The sequence below is a fragment of the Ictidomys tridecemlineatus genome, chromosome 2 (assembly GCF_052094955.1).
Source record: "Ictidomys tridecemlineatus isolate mIctTri1 chromosome 2, mIctTri1.hap1, whole genome shotgun sequence".
In the NCBI taxonomy this organism is placed as follows: Eukaryota; Metazoa; Chordata; class Mammalia; order Rodentia; family Sciuridae; genus Ictidomys; species Ictidomys tridecemlineatus.
The window spans coordinates 140,119,129-140,127,575 of record NC_135478.1 but is presented as its reverse complement, the minus strand read 5'-3'; positions in this window follow the sequence as shown (position 1 = coordinate 140,127,575).

Below are 8,447 nucleotides of genomic sequence, written 5' to 3'. Positions count from 1 at the left end.
TCCATTACCTATTATTTTGTTGCTCATTTTACTCCAGAGGTAGAAAATGATATGTGAGACAAAGCCTGACTTATTCACTTTATGTTCTTACCACATGGTAGTACTTACATGCTTATTAATTAATGGAAACAAATTTAAAAAGCGCTGGTTTTGAAATCTCAAGGCACAAGTTCAGTCACTCTGTTATGTTTGAAAAGCATCTAATTTCTCTGGGTCTCACCCTCAAATTCTGCAAAACGAATGGATTAGAATGTGTCAGGAGTTCAAAGTATGTTCTGCCACAACCCAAAAGAAGTTGAATGGGCATCTGTACTGCCAAATGCCTCAGAATCTTTAAGATGGTCCTTATGAATTTGCCCAAGAGAGATTAAAGGACAGAACCCTTCCCAAGTTCAACTTGTTCACAAAATCCTTTGAACATGGAATGCCCTGTGGGACTTTGGCTAGGGAACTAAAAGACCTGCTTGGGATGCATGTGGCTTCTCAGAGCTACTTTAGCTCCAAAGACTCTTGGACTACCTACAAGTCTGCACGGTGCCTCCCTGTTACTTGCCTAGAATTAATGGCTCTGGATTTTAGATTTGAAATGATCTCAGCTCCCTGGGGTTGTTTCTTGTCTCCGTCCCATTCATGGTTGTCTGAGGTTCATTTTCCTCTCTTTATCTGTGACCTGAGGGTAACTAGAGCTGCTGAGTCAGATTCCAGGAGGTTTCTGCTGCTTATCTCAGGGAGCATACTGGTACCTCCTGTTACCAAGAAAGATAAGGCACAGCTACCCTGCCGCTGACATGCAGGTGAAGCTATCTGAGTGGGCGGGTGTCACCAGGGAAGGCCCCTGTGTTGTCCTTTCCCAGTGAGATTGTAATCTCACCTGTGTGATTAGTGAGAGGTACAACCTAATGAATGGGTTTATCCTGGCAACTACATATCTTTCGTGACTTGGATTAATGACCAGATATCATAACTGTATGATTGGAGAACAAGGAATAAGGAGAACACCATCAAATGCAGAAATCTGGGCACACTCGGGGCTGCCGAGGACGGGCTTTGCTCTCCAGGACTGCTGTCCTAGGGCTGCCATAACTAAGCTGGTGGCCTAACAGAAATGGCTTCTCTCACCATCTGGAATCTGGAGATTTGACCTGGAGGTGTTGCAGGGCCCTGTGCTCACTGAAGCCTCTAGGGGAGGATGCTTTGCTGTCTCTTTCAGCTTCTGGCAGCCCTGGATATTTCTTGACTTATGGTGGCATTACTCCAACCTCTGCTTCTGTCTTCACATGGTCGTCTTCCTTCTGTGCCTGCGTCCAAATCTTCCTCTTCTTAGAGGGACACCATTCATACTGGATTGGAGCCACCCTAATGACTTCGTATTAACTTGATTATATCTGCAAAGACCTTATTTCCAAATAAGGTCACCCTCACTGGCATTAGGGATTAGCATTTCAACATATCACCTGAGGACACCATTCAGCCTTTTTTCTACTCCCTGTGTCAAGGAAAAAGCACATTTGGAGGCCAGCTGCCTGCAATAGATTTTGCTCAGCCCTCTGTGCTTTGTCTATGAGTCTGTGAGCAATGACCATCTTCTCTCTCTTTTCAGGGTTGATTCCTGGGTTTCAGAGAGGACAGTCCAGAGTCCAGGTGCCCTCACGACAAAAGTCAGAGTTTGGAGCCAGGGAATTCAAAGGTATCTAAGGCTTTATTTACAGACAAGAGAGAGTATATTCTGAAATTACAATCAAATGGGACAGAGGAGCCAGCGAGACTTTGGTTTGAATCCTGCCCTTGTTGTTGGGTGACTGTGAGACTCTGAGCAAAGCTCTTCACTACTCTGAACCTTTGCTTCCTCACAGGTAATACCAACAATGCCAACTTATCCCAGTGTTTCTCACCTGGGGAGATTTTGGCATGCCCCTCCCTTCAGAGACAATGTCTCTGGACATTTTTTTATTGTCACAACTGAAGGATATTATTGACATAGACAACCAAGAATGACCAGTCATATCAATGATGCCAAGTTTGGGAAACCCTGTCCTATTCTTCTGGGGTTATAGTGAACTTCAGATATGAGGAACTGGGGTGTCCAACATGTATGGCACTGGGTCAGCCCAGTAAAGGGCTGTTCTATACATAGAAAAGTTTGTGACAATCCTATAAAAATACTTGAACTTACTAGAATCTTCAGAAAATGAAGAGGAATAAATGTGCAAATGTTCTCGTACTCCGTGCTACAGGATGAATGCCTGAGAAACATACTGTAAAAATATCATGGGCACTGGGTGTGTGTGCTGAGTGCCTGTAGTCCCACACTAGGGAGGCTGAGATGGAAGGATCACTTGAGTCCAGAAGTTCAAGACCAGCCCAGGCAACACAGTAAGACCCTGCCTTCCTGCCACCTACCTTGTGCATGTAAACACACACACACAAACACACACACACACACACACACACAAACACACAAACACACACATACACACACACACACACATACACACACGAAGTTGGTTAAAGCAGATGGTGAGGAATAACAGAGGGATACAAATATTGTTGGTGTGTTTATGTCATATGCCTTTTATCTTTTACTTACACCTTCTACCTATATCATCTCATTTTAATTCTTCCAGCAACACCGTAAAGTAAGAATTTTTATTCTCATTTTTCAGCTGAAGAAACCAAGGCTTTCAGGAGTTTAGCATTTTGTCCAGGTGGTTTGTGTCTGTGTATGGTGGAGCCTGTGAATGGTTCAACCTGAGCCTCTGTCACGAAGCCCATGACTCTCTGTTGCCCCATCTGATTCACTTATAAAGCTTTAAAAACTTTATAAAGTTATCAGTTATAAATATCATGGTGGAGATGCTGAGGGATGTATATAAGGAGACTCTCAGAATTAGAAACCTAGAGAATCTTCCTTAGGAATTCTTAAGGGATCTCCACCATTTCAGGATCTCCCTTTTCTTTTCTGCATTTGAGTCCAGAGTGTGTACGCTCACTCTCTCTCTCTCTCTCTGGAGACGTCTACCAGGATGGAAATTAGGGGCACTCAACCACTGAGCCACATCCAAGCCTAGTCCTATTTTGTGTTTTATTTAGAGACAGGGTCTCACTGAGTTGCTTAGGGACTCGCTGTTGCTGAGACTGGCTTTGAACTCATGATTCTCCTGCCTCAACCTCCTGAGGCACTGGGATTACAGCATGTGACATCATACCTGCCTCAGAGCTCTCTTCACATTCTCTCTGGAGAACTTGACAGCTAGACTAGTCCTGCCTACCAGAAACAGGCAAACATCCTACCTGTTCACTCATTTTCTCTCTCCTAACTGCCTTTGACAAGTTCTGTTCCCTCAAGATAACACTACCAGGAGGAGAGTATCTAATTTAATCAGAGATAATGAAAGTGGCACAAAGTTGAGAATGGAGAAGTGGTGGTATACTCTTGTAATGTTCTTCAATATAGATAAATAAGTATAATATCACCTGAAGGTAGACAGTGATTAAGTTAAAGCTATATACTATAAATATTGATACGATGAGTTACGACTAAGAAGCCATAATGGAGATTCATAAAAATAATCAGTCCACTACGAAGACATACAAGTGGCCAGAAAGCATGTGAAAAGATGATCAACATTGTGATGAAAGAAATGCAATCAAACCCACAACAAAATACTACTTCACACTCACCAAAGGAGCTATAGGCAAAAGAAGAAAGTTAATGAGTGCTGGGGACCATGTGGAGAAAGAATACGCAGATGCTGCTGGAGGCAATGGGGCAGCACTTTGCTGGCAATGCCTTAGACATAGAGTTACCACATGATCCAGCCATTGCAGCCCTGGGTGCATACCTAGGAGAAAAGAGATAGACGTCGGCATAAAAATGGACATATGAATGTTCATAGCAGCATTATATGAAATAACCCAAAGTGGAAACAACCCAAATGTCCATCAAATGGTGACTGGATAAACAAATACAACTAGTGCATGTGTTTGCAAATACCTGGTCTTTTGGATGATTTTATACACATGAAAAGGCGTATTTGCTAGGACAAAGGTGAGTTCCCTTCCATTAGCAAAAGAAAAATCTAAGTAGTTCTTTCTCACATGCAAAAGTGTGCCCCGGTAGGGGAGGAGTAGGAATGGGAGACTTGGTAGTAATAGTTAAAGCATATAGTTTCTTTGGGGAAAAATTAAAATGTTCTGTAATTGTGGTGATAGTGGCACTATTTTGTGTCTACACTAAAAATCATTGAATTATACATTTAAAGTGGGTAAAGTTAATAGTATGTGAATTATATATCAAAAATAGCTGTTACAAAAAAAGGAATCAGTCCAAAACTAGACAAATAAAGAAGGAAAAGAGAAAAAGGAACAGATGGGACCAATAGAAAACAAAGAGCCAGATGTTCAATTTAAACCTCACCATATCAATCTTCACATTAAATGGTCTCAGTGCTTCAATTTAAAGGCAGAGATTAAGAAATTGGATTTTTTAAAAAATATCATTTTAGTCTGTTTCCTGTTGTTATAACAGAATACCTAAGACTAGGTAAGGTATAAGGAACAGAAATGTACTTGGTTTATAGTTCTGGAGACTGGGAAATCCAACAGCATGGAGCCAGCGTCTGGAGAGGGCCTTTCATGCTGTGTCACCCCAGGGCAGAAAGGCTGAAGGACAAGAAAGGATGGGACAGAGAGCAAGAGAATGTGGGGGTGGGTGGAGGCAAGACTCATCTTTTATCAGGAACCCACTCCTGGGATAACTAACCCACTCCTGTGATTATGGCACTGATCTCCCATGTCCTCTACGTGTCATTACCTCTCAGAGGTCCCACCTCTCAACACCACACCCCTGAAGATTCCATTTCCAACACACAAACCTTGGGAGACACATTCAAATCTTAGCACAACTATATTCTACCTATAAGAAACCCACTTTAAAAAGACACAAATGGGTTAAAAGTGAAATGAGATAAAACTAATTTTTAAAAGGTTGGTATGGATATATTAATATGAGATGAGATAGATTTCAGAGCAGAGAATATGACCAAGGATAAAGAAGTCATTTCATAATGATAAAATGTTCCACTCATCAAGAGAGTATAACAATCTTAAATATTTATGGGTCTGATAACAGAGCTTCAACCTATGGGAAGCAAAAAATCTGATGGAGCTCCTTGGAGAAACAGAGAAATGCCCAGTTATATCAGATATTTTAATTTAACCACTTGTTCTATAATAACTGAGGAGGACAGTTGGAGGTCCTCTAGGGAGTCCACTGACTTTATTCTATGAGGAAAACGGAGCCTGGGAAACTCAACTGACTTGCCCAAAGTCGCAGAGTTAATTAGTGCCAGAGCCTGGATATTAGCTCAGGTGTCACAGGTTTCTCTGCAATATACAGATTCCCAAGTTCAGCCTGAAGTTGTGGTGAGACACTTACAGTCCTCAGTAGGAGTCTTGTTAGGTAACTGGTCATGGTTACTTGCATTTTAAGAGACTAGCTATTCAATTCTTTTCACAAATAATATTTAAGTAGTAGTCTATTAGGGAAAATAAGATAGGGTGAGAGAAACAGAATGGGTCAGAGCTTTCAGAAATTCTGACCATGCCATGATTTGGATCTGTATGGGTTAAAGGCTTGGTCCCCAGCTGGTGGCACTATTGGGAGGGGGTGGAGCCTTTAGGAGGGGGAGCCTAGTGAAAAAAAGTTAGGTCACTGGGGGGATATTGGGACTCTGGACCCTCCTCTTTCTTTTTGCTTCTAGGCTGCCATAAGGTGAACAAATCTCCTCCTCCACACACTCTCACTATGCTGTGCTGTGCTGCCATAGACCCAAAGCAACGGGGTCCAGGAACCATGAACTGAAACCTCTGAAATTGTGAGCCAAAATAAACCTTTCCTCCTTATGAGTTGATCATCCCAGGCATTTTGTTACAGCAATGAAAATCTGATTAACACAAACCCTGAAGGATTTCCCTAAGAAAGAATAATCCTGTGAAATGTTCCATAAAATAGGGCAAATAAGTGCGGCCCATACATCCTCCTCTTGGGGAATCCCTATGCCCATTAGTAGCTTAAAGCCCCAAGAAGACCTGCAGCAATGAAACTCATTTGAACTGGTTTACTCTGGAATTTTCTGATCATGGAGTAATTATGAGTAATGTCCTTGGTGACTCTTGGGCTTCCTGCAATTTCTTTCCTACCAACTTTGTGGATTAACTTCTAAATTTCTGTAACTTTAGTTCATTCCTCAAAAGGCTGCAGTTTCCTTCAAAATTAATCTGCAAATGAGACAATTATATCCACCAGAGAGGCAGTCTGAGGGTGGGAAAGGATTCTGCCCTGGGTTGTAAGGGGTGATTTCCCTCTACCTCTAGGATTTTGTAAACTTTTGGACTGAGATGTTAAGACTGTGGTTGACCTTGGCCATCAAGATATCCATATCCTGAATACCGAACACACTGCTTTGGCGAGGAATGTGCTGTCTCACGTTCAGAGTCAAGATCAGTTTAGAGCACTGGTTCTCAAACTTGGCATTTAGAGCTCTGACAGACACCCACACTTAGATCCTATCCTGAGATTCTGATAGAACTGGTTTGGGAAGGGCCCAAGCTATGAGAATTTGACAAGTTTCTTAGGGGTTCTTATGTGGTATCCAGGTTAGGAACTACTGCCTATAAGACAGTCTGTCTTCCCACTGCAGTCTTTTTTGTGTGACTTTATCTAAGCACCCATCTGTACATGGGAATGCTTAGTATATGGAATAGCAATAGCCTTAACCATAAACAGAAGGGAGTGCAAACAAAATAAACCCAACAAAAGGAAAACAATATAATGAAATTCTGGCAAGATACTGGTGCCTGCCAAGATTCTGAACCTAAGGTCAGAATTTTCTCTATGGAGAGAAATTAACAAATAGGAGAACATGTTATAATCACAGTGGCCTTGATTGAGAGCTTCTTCTCGAGGCTGTAGATGGACAGAGAAAGGAAAAGGGAGATTCCCTTCTGAGCAGCTGGAGGTATTTAATGCTATGTGTGTATGGCAGGGGGTAGGGGGGATCTAAATCCCTCTTCCTGGCCACCATCAGATCATACCTTGAGGCATGATCTGTAAGACTGTGGGTAATCATTCATTCAGTCTCTAAGTAGCCATGACTGTGGGGTCAGGGACCTGCCTAAGCTGGCCTTCAGATTTCCAATGTTTTTTTTTTTTTTTAATGTGGATAAAAAAGAACTGCGATGGCAATGCTAAAGGGAAAGAGGGGGAGAACCAGAAAAGGATACTGTGAGGTTGAACAGGGAATGGTGTTGTTAGTGGAGACCAGGCTATTGCTGCTGCCAGGTGAGTCTGTAGAGGGAGGCAAGGCAGGTGAGGTCTATTTGCTGTTCCTATGTATTTGAGAGCCTCACCCCATGTCTCAAAGCTTCAGCAAAGTGCTCCATTTGTCTGGCCCATGGCTTGACTGAAGAAGCCTCCCCTATCCCAATCCCAGAAGTGTAGGGTCAAAGGGCATTGGGAGTGGTCATAAGGTAGGAAGAGTTGCCTTAACTCTGTTTCTGCCTCTGGGTTATTTCGTGCTAAGAGAGAGTTCCTAATTAGACATGTAGAAACCAAAGTAATAAGCTCTACCAAGAAAAGTATTTCATAAACCCTCCAATTCAGTAAACAGGAAAGAATATACTGTTCTGTGAAAATGTGAAAGTCTGGAACTAACTGGAATTGTCGCTTTTTAGAGGAAACAAATGGGAGCTCCATTTCCTAAGTGTAAGATGAGAATCACATTACCTTTAAAGATTAATGGATATTATTGTCTGTAATAATGGTAATTCTGGAGGAGGGGCAACACAGAGCCTCTGATGTTAAATGCTCTCCATTGGGGTATGTAAATGAAGTCACCTTATTCTGTTGGAGCTTTGCCACAATGATTCTCAGCTAAATGCACCATAAGAAACAAAAATGCCAATCGGAAAGGCATTTTGGATGTTGGGGAAGTGACAAAGAACTTCAACTATCAATTATGAAATGAAAGAATATACCAGTCAGTGGACTGTGTGTTTTAAAGGAGGCTACATCGTTTCCTGGAAGTTGTAAATGGAGGCTCTTCTTTCTAACTGGTATCAAGTGCATTTTGGATGTTGATGCTAAGCCATTTTGTAAAACCAGAACAGATGCAGGTTTGCATGCAAGAATGTTTGGGAGTTCTTTCTTCCTCAATATACATGTATCTGATGAGAAGAAACAGGTTTCCCCATTTCTACTTGCCAAATATCCTGGCACATCTGCAAATAGGCAAATAGAACCTAAACAGGGAAATTTTATGATCTTTTTTATTTAGTTTATCATCAAGGAAATGTATTAATTAATTCTGTTTTTTTAAAGCTCAATTTTTGAAAAAAAACAAACGGAAAAATATACGCAGTAGGTAATCTAAATAACCTGTTTTAAT